The sequence below is a fragment of the Paroedura picta genome, chromosome 11 (genome assembly GCF_049243985.1).
Source record: "Paroedura picta isolate Pp20150507F chromosome 11, Ppicta_v3.0, whole genome shotgun sequence".
NCBI classification, from domain to species: Eukaryota; Metazoa; Chordata; class Lepidosauria; order Squamata; family Gekkonidae; genus Paroedura; species Paroedura picta.
Genome location: NC_135379.1, coordinates 35,673,439 through 35,688,418, shown reverse-complemented (window position 1 = coordinate 35,688,418; position 14,980 = coordinate 35,673,439). Strand labels below are relative to the sequence as shown.

At 42.9% G+C, this 14,980-nt stretch overlaps 1 protein-coding gene across 4 annotated transcripts in view; it reads right to left on the bottom strand.

Moving 5' to 3' along the window:
• Positions 1 to 14,980, bottom strand: part of LRRC3B (leucine rich repeat containing 3B) — a 117,229-nt gene that overhangs the window by 38,207 nt on the left and 64,042 nt on the right. The window lies entirely within an intron of this gene.

The following is a 14,980-nucleotide window of genomic DNA, read 5'->3' as shown; positions in this document are numbered from 1 at the left end:
AGATGAAAATGCTGGTTAAAACACTAACAGCAGTACGGTTAGCTAAAGTTCTTTGTAATTTCTTCAAATGTGCTCCTCTAGATGATTAAACACCAAAAATACAAATATTCAATTTCTGCCAGATAAATTCTACCCCTCCCTCCCCACCCCACCCCGTTTCTCTGCTCTAAATAAACATGGACAAGAAATTAGTTTGCTATCATTTGATCCAGTTGGGATGAAGGCAAAGGAAATATATGAAGGAACAGCATTTTGGATGTCATTCAGTTGTACAGTAGATAAAAAATGGCTGATGCTGATACCAGCAGTTTTAGTATGCTGCATCTTATTATATGACCTTTGCTTCACTTCATCACCTTCCATCATAAGCCTTGTTGTCCGCTATGCAACTGAACTATACACTTCTGATTCAGAGAGCTGGATTCTTTTCACTGCCTTGCTGGTGTCTTCAAAATTAAAGCACATAAATTCAAAGGAAAACAGACATAAGCATTTGAAAGTCATTACAGAGGACTGATGGTACAATCCTAAACAGAGTCATTCTCTCCTAACTCCAATTACTTCAGTGAGAACAGACTGGCTACTTCTGGATTAGGAATGAGCACTGGAGGGAAAAATCTGTACATTTTGGATTCAAGTTTTCTTGATTTGATGAAACTCGAATCAACTGAATCATTAATTTCTCAAATTGATTTGAGTTTGGCCCATTCAGAAAACGAGGACCAATTCAGCCAAATCAGGTGATCCCGTTGAGGCGAAATGCCTCTAGCTGGTCCATCCTACACAGCCTGGGCTGTGCAGTAAGGGCAGTAGACAGGCTTGGGGTCTGCTGAGCTAAGGCAGGTATGGGGCTGACATATCAGTTCTGCACTCACCCCGCCCAGTCCTAGCCTGTAGCTGGCTCCAAGAGGGTTAGAAAGGTAGGGTTCAGGGCTCTCCACAGCCTCAGAGGGGTCAGTGGGGGAGAAAGACTCCTAATAGTCATCTGTTTGGAAGGTGTTTTGAATGTCTCCCCAGCAGATCCCCCTGAGGCTGCAGACAGTGGGTTCTGCACAGCCTCAGAGGGTCCTACAGAAAAGAAAGACTTTCTTTTGGGGGAAGCAAATCAGACAAATGGCCAAATCATCCAAACTGCCAAATAGAATCATAGAGTTGGAAGGGGCCATGCAGGCAAATTAGTCTGACACCCTGCACAATGCAGGATCAGCCTAAAGCGTCCATGATAAGTATCTGTCCAGCCACTGCTGAAGAACTGCCAGTGAAAAAGTTTTTCCTGTATCTAGCCGATACAGTTCTACACATACTTTAAAGCCATTACTGCAAGTTCTATCCTCTGCTAACAGGAACCACTCTCTGCCCTCTTCGAAGTGACAACCTCTCAAATACTTAAAGACAGTAATCATGTCCCCTTCTCAACCGCCTCTTCTTCAGACTGAAAATTCCCAAGTCCCTCAGCCTCTCCTCACAGGTCTTGGTCCCCAGACCCCGGATCACAATCATGGTAGTTCAGCAGTGCCAGCAGATGCCTATCCCTCTCACTGGCACATTTCAAGCAGCAGTTGGACAGATACTTATCAAGGATGCTTTAGGCTGATCCTGCACTGAGCAGGGGATTGGAGTAGGTGGTATGTATGGCCCCTGCCAACTCTATGATTTGATTATCATTCTTATTGCTCTCCTCTGCACCCTCTCTATTTTGTCCACGTGTTTTTTGAAGCGAGGCCTCCAGAATTGCACAGAAGTGAGGCCTCCAGAATTGCACAGACTCCAATTGCAATCTCACCAATGTGGCATACAGTGAGCCTATGACATCTTGCAATTTTGATATGATGCCTATCAGTACAGGTTTATCCATACAGCGCGTGCTACGGGCCCTGTGGTTCAAGGGGCCCTTGCCCCTGTCTTGCCGGCAAAGCCCCTGAATTGCGTGACAGACAGCTTTGATTGAGGCACAGAGCCTCACTGCCTGGATCGTAAAGCTGCAGTGGACAAGGCAAACCACCTCCAAAGAAACAGACTCCCCCACAAGTAAACCCTTGGAGGGACTGTCAGAGCCCTCTCTCCCCATCTGGGGAGGGCAAAGCTGAAGGGGGGGGGCTGTGGGGAGCTTGGAGCTGCTGGTGTCAGCTGAAGCAGGAGGGGGGCCTCTCAACTGCAGTGAGTAGCTGGCACATGTAAAAAGATCCTTGGGAGAGACATTAATGTTCTGGAACTAGAATTACAAAAAGGATGACAGTCCCTGAGTGTACTCAAATCTTAAAAATTAGGTCATTTTCTTTTTTATGCTAGGGAAGTTTATCATCATTCAGGATAATACAGTAAATATTTTCAGCAAAGTGAAGGTATCAGTTGCTTCCAAACTATCCCTGGGAAGGGTGCCCTGCTGCTACTTGTGCCGCACAAAGAACAGTGAGCGCCAGTTTGTGCTCTGCCAGGATCCTGCTGACTCTGGTGCTACAGGCTCCACCAATCCTTAAACCATGCCTGATGTCTCTGTTGATACAGCCCAAGACTGTGTTCACCTTATTTACTGCTTTACCACACTGTCTGCTCAGATACAGCTTACAGTCCAGAAGTACTCCAAGAGCTCGTTCATACACATTGCTACCCAGAGGTATGCACACTTCTGGGGTGTCCACTACTCCTCCCAAATTTGGTTTCATCTGCAAATGTAATGAATAGTCCTTTTACCCCCCTCATCCAGATCATTGATAAAAATGTTGAAAAGCACCGGACCCAGTACTGAGCCCCCTGGCTACCCCACTGCTACCCTCCCTCAATCTGATGAAATATCAACCAAATATTTTTGGGCTTCTCCAAGTCGAATTGCCCATCCGTATTCTGAATTGGGAAATCCCTGGAGATTTGGAGCCTGGTGAGGCTGGAGTCTGGGGACAGGATTCCCTCGGTGTGGTGAATCAGCAGAGATTTCAACCCCCAAAGCAGCCGTTTTCTCCAGGGAAACTGATATCTGCAGTCAGAGGATCAGCTGTGATTACAGGTCTCCAGGTCCCACCTGGAATCTGGCAAGGCTAACTTAGAGGGGTGTAATTCTGTTTAAGGGTTTACTATTGAGAGAGAAAGAGGCCAGGGAGAGGCAAGGAATAAATATTATTATTATTAATAATACGTTGTTATTATTAATCAATATGTTATTATTATTATCAATAATAATAATAATAATAATAATAATAATAATAATAATAATAATAATAATAGGAGTAACAAATGCCTTCAGTTCCAGGTAGGTGGGGAGAAAGCTCTGTTCCTGACAGAATCGTTTTATATTGTTATGTCTGTAAATGGGCTAGAGATGTATTAATTTATTCATTGTATTTTCTACTTGCCCTTACCTGGAGGCTCAGGGCAGATAAAACACAACTATGTGCAATTTGTAGAAATGTTGAAGCCAGTGGGGGGATTTAAAAGAGGGGGAAAACAGACATTGAGGGGGGGGGGGGGTTGCAAAACTTTCTTACCAAACAAAGCTATTTTACTTCTTTATGTGCTATGTGCCATATTTATGAAGAAGAGTATGTTTTTATACCTTCTTTTTCTCTACCATAAGGAGTCTCCAAGGGGCTTACAATCAAATTCCTTTCTTTCCCCACAACTGAGCCTTCGGGGAGGGCGGTATATAAATCTAAATAAATAAATAAATAAATAAATAAATATCGTGAGGTAGGTAGGGCTGAGAGTGATCTGAAAGAACTGTGGATGACTCAAAGTCATTCAGAAGAGATGGGGAAGCAGAATCAGTTCTCCAGAATAGGTCCGACACAGGATAGAGCCTACTTATGTAATTCAGAAGTAAAAATGTCTATTTTCTAGTGGAAATGGAAGAGCTTCCTGTTGGATGGAATAGAGATATATATCTGCTGCTGACCACAGGAAGGAGTCTCTTTTGCCTGCGGAACATCTATGGCTTTTACCTAGGAGAAGAGGTGGGAAGCCATTTTGGACCATGTGGCTGCCAAGTGAGTTGCCCCTGCTTTTAATGAACATTTTCTCAATGTACTTCACCATGATGAGCTATTTAACAACAACAACAAAATTAAATATGCATGCACATATTTTATGTATCTAACTGTGACCTTTCTTTGTATCTCAGTAGCTCCCCAAACTTAAACTGAGTCAAATGGATTCTGGGCTGCACAGGTACTGAATAACTAACTTTACATCCCAAACTAAGTGATTTGTATCCCAATGGCTGTCTACCTCCAAAGGACCTCTCTGTAGAGTAACCTTGTGGTGCCTAATTAAAAACAGCTTTGCTGACAGAATCTACCACAGGAACAATCAAGGACGATGCCCAGCATTTGACCCCTACTTAGCTACCCAATAATATATCATGATCAATGGAAATGCAGGCAAGATTTGTTTTTAAAAAGATTTCTTTATAACAGAAAATAGATGTCCCTTTAAAGGGTAACGTTATCTTTCATCCAGACACAAGCCAAGATTTTGAACCTTCTGATGACATGGATAGCTGATCTGCATTAAAACTGAAATGGCGTTTTTTTCAGAGAAACCTATGAAAGGTCATGCTTCATAAATTTTCATACTGGGATGACCAGGTGTCTGAAGCAGTTTATCATCTCATCCGCTGTGGTTCTGCAAGACTACAATTCCATTTAAAAACACTCCATTGTTGCTTGCATGCAAATTTTCCTTTTACGGTAATCCAAAATCTAATGATGCCTAAAACATATGAAGTGCACATAAATAATGACAAAAAGCGTATGACAACCATGAACACAAAAGGGTCAGGTATATCACCACAAATGAAGAAGAAGAAGCAGTGTTGGTGTTTATACCCTGCTTTTCACTACCCAAAGAAGCCTCAAAGTGGCTTACAATCACCTTCTCTTCCTCTCCCCACAACAGACACCCTGTGAGGTAGGTGGGACTGAGAGAGCTCTGAGACAACTGTGACCAGCCCAAGGTCACCAAGCCGGCTGCATGTGGAGGAGTGGGGAATCAAACCAGGTTATCCAGATAAGAGGCTCCTGCTCTTAACCACTACACTATGCTGGCTCGCTATGTACTGGTTAGCTTTAATCACAATCAGCATTGATAGAAGAAGCTACTTAGCCAGGGTTAATTAGAGAATGACTGTATGGATGGAAATGTGATCTTGACAACAGCTCCTACTTTGTTTGAGAATCTTGATATCTATCAGATAATATTTATAACTCACTAAATTTACATTAATAAAGTTGCAGCGAACTGTCCCCCCTCAAATATAATTGGATTCTCCAATATTCAAATAGCACTGCAGTTATAAAATTTTTCATGAACTGTTTAATAACCTCCATAAACTCCAATATATCCCACATCATAAACCACCTTAGTACACCTTGTAGGTATCCTCTGTAGTTTTGGTATCAGATAGTGCAACAGAACTGGTAGGAAAGGGCAGGCCATTAGGTCTTTTCACAAGAGACAATTACATGTAAGGGTCCAAAACATGTGGGAAAATGTATCACAGATCATCTTTTGGGAAGAATACTCATATAAGTTTGCTCTGGATATATGCAGCAGGAATCTGCAGCGACTTTCAAGCACATATATTTGCTGTATTGTAGACATCTGTATAATAATCACCCACAAAATGCATATAAATGACCCTTGCTCTTTGAGGTTTGGCCATGTACCCTTTGGATCAGACCTTTACCACCCTTTCTGTTTGTGCTATTAGCTTTCATTTCTACCTGTGAAAGAAGGGGAAGGTGATGTTTGTTGTTTTCCCCCTCTTACTACAACCCCACATTTTAAGCCCATTGTGTCCCTTGGTATCCAGTAACCCACAGGAGTTACTGTGTGTTTGTGTCTGTGTGCCACAGTGGAGCCATGTCTATATCTGTATATTCACTTCACACTAAACTGCCATCACTTTTAGGTTTAAAATGTTTCTGCTTCCAACAAACACTGTGCAAAAAAAAAAAAAAAAAATCAAGGAAAACATGCCCTTGGATCCAAGCACCTTCCGTAACAGTTTGAAATTAGTGATCTTAAAAAAGATTGTCTTGAATGCCTCTAATTTGCTCTTCTCTTCCCTGGAATGAGTAGCAACAGTCCCTGGTGAAACACTGGGATGCCAAGCAGCTCCAAGAATGGCCGTGACCATTTTATTCTAAGTTAAGGTGACCAGATTTCAACTTTGATAAAGCAGGACACCATTGACCAGGGGAGTTCTTGATTTAAAAAACTGTCTATATGGAGCAACAAAAAGTTTCATAGAACACATAAAACACAAAAATAGTATTGTAATATATATTTTTAAATTTCAACATAAGTACAATTTGCCAGGTGCCCCCAGATGTCCCTCCAAAAGTGAGACAATCTGGTCACCTTATTCTAAGTATGACACAGGCTCTCTCTTGCTTTCTATGCCTTAACAACTACTTGACGTTAAAAGGAGAAGGAAATCAGAAGAGGTTGGCATAACTAGTACCAGGCCTCAATTTGTGGATGCTGATGAAGCAGCTGCAGGAATCTGTCCCTCTGTCTTTCTGCAGGTCTTTCTGGGCAAACTGAGGACCCCAGGGCAGGCACAGCCAATTGGTATCCTATGCTCAATAAGCAGAAAGGAAAGTTGTGAAAAGCACAATGTTTGCTAGGGATGGGCACAAACCAAAACACAAACTGATATGCCGGTTCATAAACTGAACTGGTTCGTACTAGTTCGGCTTTTTGTGGAGAGCGGAAAGAAGGGGTTGAAATGCCTCCCAGTCATTCCACTCCATTTTCTGCAAGTGACAGTGAGCAAAAAGTAGGGGGTGAAATGGCTTAGAGTCATTTAATCCCCTGATTTCTGTTTCTTGCAGTTTTTTTTTTTTTGCAGGGAGCAGAAAGCAGGGGTTTAGTGGCTCCCAGTTGAACTGGTTTACTTTACAAAAGATTACAAGCTGTTTTTGTGAGGAGCCACAAGCTACATCAAAATGCTTTGACAGTTCATGGCAATTCTTTAGTTCACAAACAGTACTTCATAAACCATGAACAGCCCAGAATTCATGATGAACATTAGTTCATTAGCTGTTTTGTGTCCATCCCTAGCATTTGTACCAGAGTTAAGAACAACCCCCTCACAACCAGCTAATCACCAAGAGGTCTGCCAGCATTGCCCACATCACCCATATATGGAAGCAGTCAACCAAAGCATATTCATGCTGGCACTCCTCCCTGTTGGCAGCTCACGGTTGCCCACACACTGAACATGGGAGAAACAAAGGGAACACAGCATAGCATGGCCAATAGGAGTCCTGGAATAAACATGCAACAGGGGACTCTGCAGAAGCAGGCTGAGTCACCTCCTGTAACCATGTTTCCCTCTGTCACAAAGACGCACAGGAAAGGAAACATTTCATCACCCACATGCCTCAGCAGATTAAATGATAGAAGTAACCCTGACACAGCATCCAAGACCTCCACCACACATCAAGTTGCCTGATCTAGCCATGTATAACATAGCAACCTTGAATCTATATAAACACTTTATATGAAACTGCCCTTGAAGACAACTCAGACACCTCAGCTACTACACAATACTACTGCTTGATTACTAGTAGGAGCTAAGTGGAGTACATTACAAATATTCTGCAGTGGCCCCAATGGTTAACAGCTGGTTTCTGGGTACAAGGTTCTAATTATTTCCTTCATGGATCACAGTGGCTAGGTCAGAAGCCGACAGATAGGGTGCTAGCTGTCATGCCTGGTGAAGGTGGTAAAAAGTCTTGGAAGCAACATTAGTGACCTGGCGCTTTATAGATAAGGGGATCTCCAGGGTCACACCTAGACTCGTGACAAGCATCACAGCTGATAATTGGATGCCCTCGAGAGTTGGGAGCTGCACTAGGTGGGGCACATGACAACTATTCTCTCTCCATTATTCTATGGGAAGTTTCTCAGCTGTTCCAAAGTTGTTGCTGGGACAATATGTTGAGAAGTAATCAGCTCCTCTCCTAACCCATCCCTGATTCTATCAATTCTGTGCCAACACTAAGTTCACAACTCTTTCTTCATCCAGCAATTCTGTCTTGCTTTCACAACTCTGTAGACTCCTCAGTGTGCTCTTAATCATCCTTATTTAAAAGCCCCCATGGTACCTTTAAGAAAATCAAATATTGGCGCCAGCTTATCCATAGCCTCCTCTATCTGAGGTGATGGGTTATCCAGGATAACATATACTGAGGAAAGATGCTCCTACATCTCTATCTCAATCCTCTCTGGAACTCTTCAGTTAGATGTAGTTGCACCTAGAGACCAATTAGCAGGTAAGGCATGGCTGATGAGAATATAATGAGGAAGTGGAAAGAGATAAACTGAGCTCTAGGGAAAAGAGCAGTCTGATAGCCCGCCAGAACTTAGGAGCAGACCTGGACACTATTAAAAAGGCAGTGATTCTGGAAAGAACACTTGCTGGGCTTACAGGCTCAGAAAACAAACAAGACAAGAGGACTCATGAGGCCCAGCAAGGCAGAATTTGAACTCAGGGAGAATAAAACAACTGTATGTTTCTGTCCCCATGTTTTTATTATTGCCTCAATGTTCAGAGGCCCTCAACAGCGAAATCCTAAGCAATGTGGCACCCTTCTACATCTGTTTAAGTCACTGGGCTTAGAAAGCATAGCTGAATTTAGGATGGCATTGTGAGTGAGCTAAAGTAACACATTTTTCATGGCAAAGTGTAAAAAGAAATGTCCCCTTACTGTTCCCACTTTTCAACACTGTGGAACTACAAGAGCATAAACAGTTATTTTAAATAGTTAAGGACTGTTCAATGGATGAGGAGAAAATAGAAAGCAAAATAGAAAGTGTAGCTCTCATAAGCCTACCACAAATGCAGTAAGGCCTTTGTTTGTTTATGTTTCCAAACATGATATTCAAATCTCATATTCACATCAAGGTACATTTTGATTCACATCTTAATGGTGGATATGGCTCTACAGAAACATGCTTCCAATTTACACAGAATCAATGGATTACTAATAATCTACTGTATGGTAGCTTTAAAGCTGGAGTACATATTCCAGCCTCAGAAAGTTCAACCTCAGTTCAGCCTGAATCTAGGACTGAATCTGCATGGAACTTTTATTCCAATCCCAGGTCGATTCAATCCCTGCTGTCTACACGGAATGCAACTTCCATTTTGATTTTGGGCGATTTAAATTTTTCATCTGCAACAAGCATGATTGCTTTCCCCTACGATACCCTAGACTGGATATAACCTTCGATATTTGAAAAATCGGCATTAGAAAGTGTGCAGCTGTCTGCTTTCCCTGAAATAACTTTCAGCCGAGCCTCCAACACTAGAAAAGCCCTGATTGGCCAGGGAGTCAGTTCAAAGGCTTCCTTGTTCCCAGGTTGTAAGGCTTCCCTTAAAGGGGAAACCCTAACTTCTCTCAACAGAAGCTCCAGAAGCTCTAACTTCTCTTCGCAGAGATTTGCCTCTTGATTTATAGTGGGCTGTATTCGTACAAGATTTTCACAAAACTTGAGATATGGTAAGACTAGGGAATGAATCAGCAATTTGAAGTATTCCCTCCACTTTCTGCCTCCCAAAGATTTTGTGGGTTAGGGGATCAGGTTGTTGGAATCTTCAAAATTATATCTTTTCAAAATGTATCTGATCATCACATACCTCCAGACAAAGAAATTAAATAAAATGTGCCTGTTGGCATGCTCAACAATGCCAGCACAGCCAAGCTAACCACCAGGAAGTGCAAACCAGAACATGGCTTGCTCCAGTGCAGAACATTGCATTGCACTGCCACAGCAGGACTGAAGGATACACCATCTGCTAGAAAAGAACTGCAAGAGAAATGAATACTGCAAACATTGCCCTGTATTTCTAAACAGAGAAGAGATGTGGCCCAACTTGGCTAGGAAGGCATCCTCAGGAAATAAAATCCCCAGTAAATGAAAACAGACAGTTGCAGGAGCAGAGGCACATTATTCCACATGTCTCCATTACTGATCCTCATGATTAATGACAGATCCAAAGGATAAATCCTGCCACAAATTCTGAATCTCACTCTCTCTCCTGACTAGAACACATGAGTCAAGTCAATCAAAAACACTACGATGCTTCCTAATGTCCCAACAGGTAGAAGAGGACACAAACACATTAGTATTTCCTAATCCTAGCACCACAGAGCAATAAAGAATCTAATATGTCATACCACACTGTCTTCTTGTTTGCTTTTTACCCAGCCAGCACCTGTTGCATCTTTCTTATATTTCATCAATATATTTAACTCTGAAGATGGATCAAAAGAGTGACTCAAAAACTCTAAACAATGGGACCATGTTCAGATGGGAAGATTGAATACAGCTCTAGGGAGAGCAAAAAACAAAACCAAAAAAAAAAAACAAAGCCCAAAAAAGTAAAACATGAGAGACCACTGAAATCCTCCACAGACCAGTGGTTCTCAGCCTGGGGGTCGGGACACCTTTGGGGGTCGAATGACCCTTTCAAAGGGGTCGGGGGAGGGCGAGCAGCTTGGCCGAGGGGGGGCTGCCACTGTTGCTGCTGCTCCTGAAGGCACCTGCGCTCAGCCACCAGCTGTTCCAGCAGTGCCTCCAGCGCAGCACAGTCTCCTGCCAGGTGCTCCAGGTGGCAGCGCAGCTCCAGGGGGCAAGAGGCAGAACTGAACTGAGAATCCCAGGGGGAAAAAAACAATTTATATACAATCATGAACAATGGATCTTCACACCATTGGTCAGTTTTGGTTTAATTTCTGTGAAAGAACACTTGCATAATTTTATGGTTGGGGGGTCACCGCAATATGAGGAACTGTATTAAAAGGTCACACCATTAGGAAGGTTGAGAACCACTGCAATAGACAATGCCAATGATATCTCATGAAATCATATTAAAATTGTAAGGACACAGAGACTAAGTTACTGGCTCATGAGCCTAAGAAATCATAATAGGAAAGAATGATGGGTCAAAGCAGCTACAGGACCTGGGACAAAGTGTGAGTAAGGACAGGAGGGATCAAAGTAAAGAAAAGGCAGAGAAGGACAGAGGAAACAGTGGAAGACAGCAGATAAAAGATTGGGGAGCTGGGGGGGGTTGAGAAAGGGAGAAATAGGGGGGAGAAGAAAGTAGAGAAATGTCTTGGGAAAGAGGGAGCAGAGAAAAGCTGGGGGGGGGGGAGAGTGCATGCGTATAAAACAGGGGTGGGGAGAAAGTGATGTGGCATAGAGAAGTAGATCACATCAGACCAATGCAAGGCTGGTCCAGAATTCCAAAGCAATACACTAATTAGAAACAACTATTGCATGAACAAATCACTGAGCATTAAAAGCTAGCCCTTTAGTCATTGTTAAACATGACAACAAGTTTCTGTGTGGCACCCTTCTAAAGCAAGGACTACAAGCAAGGAAATTGCTGTCCAAAATGTAACCTTTTCCCACATCCATAGTCACAAATAAGGGAAAACAAAAACAGTAACTGCTTATCCAAGACAAAAAAAACAACCCAAAATGACCACAGAATCAACTTCTTGTAACACCTAGGATACTAGACAGGCAAGGAGCTGACCTGCAGCCAACTCCCAAGAGCACCAGCAGAGGCAGGAGGCAACAAGAGCAGGAGAACCAAACAAAATCAATGGCCCTTTCTTCATTTGTTGTGGGAGGCAGGAAAGCTTCTTTGGAAGGGGAAAGCACAAAACAGGTTGCCATGACCTTATTAGGGCAGCAGGGGCCAGGGGAGAAGTCTTATCCATGGGGGAGGAGGGAGGGAAATGAGATCCTAAGCAGACAGCTGGCCATTGAGCTTAGGATGCACCACTCCCATAGTCGTGACCCCAGAGTAGTTGAGACCAGAGTAGCCCCATCCCCCAAGTAGTTCTTTAAATGGTACAGTCTGGGAGAAAGAGGAGGAAGGTCTGGACTTTACCTAAAGGCAACCAGGGAGAAGTTTATTTATTTTTATTTATTTATTTTTATTTATATACCGCCCTCCCCGGAGTGTGGTAGGAATGGAAAGAGGGTGCTGTAACCCTACACACACCACTGTTTTCTGAGGTTCTTCAGCCATCGGCAAGGCCTACTAAAGGAATTCTGAAAGAGATAGCCCAGGACTCCCATCTGACACTGGAATCTGATAGTGGCTTAAGAGAGCTTTCATAAGAACCAGACTGAAATTAGAACACTGAAGAAAAGGACTGCATTATTACATTGTGAAAATTTTCTCCTTGGTTGTTTTTCTGTCAGTCACGATTTTATTCCATCCCTTTTCCAAGGTGTTCAAGGTGGCATACGTGGTTCTCACGTCCTCCAATTTGCACATATTATATATTTGCTTAGCTGCAGCTGCATATAGAAACACCCACAATTCAATGAAACTCATATCACAGAGACTCGCTTCCACTGAAGTCTTGTGCCAAATGTAAGAACCCCAACATGTACATCCTCATGCACAAAATGCAATGCTATGGAAAAGGAATTATCCTGTGGAATGCAAAGTTTCGATATGGTCATAGAGAAATGGCATCTGCTGAAAAGTTCATCTTTGAAAAGCACAGAAGTGTGTGTTTTGTTTTGCTTTTTGAAACATCCTATTTTGCTGGATCATTAAGAGCCATTTTGCCTTCAAATACGTAAACAATGCATTTTAGATTGTGCTATCCTTGGTATGGGATATTTATCTTGTTCTATGCACAGCAGCATTAACTACTTGTTTGGGGAAGAGTCCCCTGAGTCTAGGCAACCCCATCCCCTGGACTGTGACCAGACAGATCCAATTGTTATATTCATGAGCCATACACAAAGCTCTTTGCAACATGGACCTCAATGACATCCAGTTACCTATAACTAAACTGAAGAAGGTACAGATTATCAGTCTAGTGAAAGAACTTCAAGCTCTTGTTGACACATGCTGCGCATAGCAAAGGTTGTAATGCCAACGGAGCAAGGGATATAAACAGGATCAGTTTTGAGCTATAATTTGCTTTTCTCTTTCACTCATGAGAATGTGACTCAAAAAACCTCTTATATAATTATGGAAGGAGTCTAAAATTGTAGTGGGAAAGAGATCGTGGGGTCATGGTGAATGGCTTAATAAAAGTAACAAGTAAGTTGAACTCAACAACACTTTTCTGGGAATAATAACTGCCATTGAACAGACCTAAGTATGTTTTCAGATTGCTACGCAAGATTGCTACAGTAGGTTCAGTGGATTAGGGTTGTTCTGCCCAATTCCACACCAGCGGCACCACTCCGGGGTGCTGCCAGTGCATTGCTGCGGAGCTACATGCTCCACGGCTTGCTGTGTCCCCCTGGGAAACACAGTGGCGGCAGGAAGGTTCCACTGCGTGGGGAGGGCGGTGGTGTTCTTTAGTTTGCTGGAAGGAGGGACTGCGTTCCATGCAATCCCACCATCCTACAAAATAATTTTTTAATGCCCTGGTTCACCCTGCGGTGCCATGAAGCACCACAAAGCTGTCCAGGGCATTTTTTGTCCCCTGCAGGCCTCTGTAGGGCAGGCCCCGCTCTTCCTGTCCAAATGGGCCTGCTGCATAACAGAACCTGCAGCACCAAAAGGAAACACAGAAGAATCCACGTTCCCTGAGAACTGGGTTTCTAGGACCCAATCCGCACCAGACCCGGGAGGGCAGCAGCATGGTGGCGGCATCATATGAACACAGGGATTGGCCCTGGGTCAATACTGACACTGCCCCTGCCTTTTCCATCTGTGCAGAATCGACCTCTGTGATACAGTGGTGAAAAGGGCCAACTCCATGATATTATTTGGAAAAAGACTGAAAATAAAACAGCAAATACCCCAATGCCCTGCTATAAACCTATGGTGGCATCTCAATTGGAATGGAGTTCTGGGTATTGGCTCTCCCATCTTGAAAAGGACATTGTAGAACCAGAAAAAGGTGGGGTGGGGGTTATATATGATCAATAGATTGGAGCACTTCCCAATTGGAAAATGTTAGAGTTTGGGTCTCTTGAATTCAGGGAGGGGGGAATTGCAAGGAATATGACAGAAGGTTATAGAATTATACACAGTGTAGAGAAAATAAAGAGGGATTTCTTCTCTTGACACAAAATACTAGAACAGAGGGGAATCCAATTAAGCAGTAGATTCATGAAAGCAAAAAAACAACATTTCTTCACAAAACACGTATCTTACTTTTGGGACTCCCTGAAGAAGGGGAATTTGTTTTTATACCCTGCATTTGACTACTCAAAGGTGTCTCAAAGCAGCTTACAATCGCCTTCCCTTCCTCTCCCAACAACAGCCACCCTGTGAGTTAGGTGAGGCTGAGAGAGTTCTGAGAGAAACTGGGCTTGGTCCAGGGAATCAAACCCAATTCTCCAGATTAGAAACTACCTTTTTGAACCATTACACCATGCTGCTATAGGATGCAGTGATGCCTGCCACATAGCAGCTTTAAAAAGCATTCATACAATACTCCAGATGAGCTCTGGAGTTTATACCTGGCTGGAGACTTTCAGGGGTACCTTCATTGCTTAAGAAAAACACATCTTTGTTGGCTGGCTCCTTGCTTGTCTGTAACTCTTCATGGCTGTTTCCACAAATTTTTAACTCTTAAGAACCTTCTGTTAGGAACCTCCTAATTCTTCTCTGTTGGTTTGCTGGTCAGCAATACATCCCTACACTTCAAAAAGCACTATGAGAGGCCAAAACAATCTGTATTCCTCTGTAGGTAAGTCACAAGCGCTGCATGGGCTCCCTGGGTGCTGGGTATGTTTACTTGCTCTTTCTCTCCCTTTTCTCCAAATCGCAGATTCAGAAGGATGAGCACAAAGGCTGTTTTCTCACTAGATTAAGATAAATTGCTTTTTATTAACAACTTTAGAAAAACCTTGCCAAAGCTTTCCATTCAGAAATGGTTCTTGTTGGTTTTGTGTTACTTCCTCAAAATATTTTCCAAGTATTCTTTATTTCTTTAGGTCTCCTCTCTCATTAAAAATATCATGTTATAATTTTGTT